Below are 1679 nucleotides of genomic sequence, written 5' to 3' on the forward strand. Positions count from 1 at the left end.
CATTTCATATGACTTAAAAAGCATTCAATAAATAGAAATAGATAAATAAAAATTTGGCAACACGGCACGAAGCTTTCAAACAAAAACCCTGTTATTATTTTTTTTCCCGATTGTAAGACGCAGTGTTATGTAAAAATCCTACATTTCAAACAAGGTGTGAGGAGTCATACAAAGACTGTTTGTTAGACCTCTCCATCTAACCTACGAAATACAACAAAAGATAAACCACAAGTAACTTCAGAAGTACTAAGACTTACGCGGTCATGACAAGATAGAAAAATGAAAAAAAGGAGACAATTAACATCAATCCTAACGTCTGACCCTACATATAGACATCTAGGAAGATTCGGACAAAAGTAACGTGACCCCAAATAAAAACTGGATTCCAGAATTTCAAATCTAAAGTAGAATTTGTTGATAAAAAAAACTGATTACATTATTATTATATAACTCATATTACATGATAAATGAATCATATGCTACCGTTTCCTTTACCCGTTTAGCCTTTTAAACATTTTTGATTCGAGTCACTGATGAGTCTTTAGTAGACGAAAAGCGCGTTGGCGTAAATATAAAATTTCATTCATGTTATATATGATGAGTTTATTTTCAATTCGCATAACTATTGTTTTTGGAGTACCATAGAATATTTTACGCCAAAGATAGGAATAGTAAAATACTTAATATTTTCCTGCTTTATATAAAAGTATGACATTATCTATTATAACTGTTAATACCACTTAGTCAATAACTGTAAATTTCGATCAAAATGTACCATTTTAATAAAGTTAATGTTGAAACAGCTTATCTAACAAGAATGATATAGAAAGGGGACTTATCATTCAACGGTTGATACATATACGTATCATGAAAACGCATTACACACGACACGTGTTTTTGAATGATTTTCACGTGCATTTGTAGTATTTGTATTATTCATCTGATGAGTTAAGCCTTTAATAACTAATTTTCCTAGTTCGTTCTTATATTGTTCTGTTATACCACTGTCCTGGGTTAGGGGAGGGTTGGTATCCCGCTAACATGTTAAACCCGCCACATTCTGAATCTATGTGCCTGTACCAATTCAGAAGTCTGTATTTTAGTGGTTGTCGTTTGTTTAGGTGTTACATATATGTTTTTCGTTCATATTTTGTACATGAAAGAGTGGCAAAAATATCAAAGGAACAGTCAAACTCATAAATCGAAAATAAACTGACAACGACACGGCTAAAAATGAAACCGACAAACAGACAAACAATAGTACACAAGAAACAACATATAATACTAAAGACTGATCAACACGAACCCCACCAAAAACTGGAGGTGATCTCAGGTTCTCCGCAGGGTAAGCAGATACTGCTCACGTTAGTTTTCTCGTTTGAATTGATTTACATTGTAATTTCGGGGCCTTTAAAAGCTGACTATGCGGTATGGGCTTTGCTCATGGTTGAAGGCCGTACGGTGACCTATAATTGTTTATTTCTGTATCATTTGGTCTCTTGTCGAGAGTTGTCTCATTGGCAATTATACCCACATCTTCTTTTTTATATTCATCAGCTCATACAAGAGAAATAATCTTAAAAGCAAATTAATGAGCCGACCGGCCTTTTACTAAAAAAAACCCCGGTATAGCCATGTTACCATTGTATCCTGTTAGGAATGTTTTTTTAATTTCAACA

Source organism: Mytilus trossulus, chromosome 1 (genome assembly GCF_036588685.1).
Source record: "Mytilus trossulus isolate FHL-02 chromosome 1, PNRI_Mtr1.1.1.hap1, whole genome shotgun sequence".
In the NCBI taxonomy this organism is placed as follows: Eukaryota; Metazoa; Mollusca; class Bivalvia; order Mytilida; family Mytilidae; genus Mytilus; species Mytilus trossulus.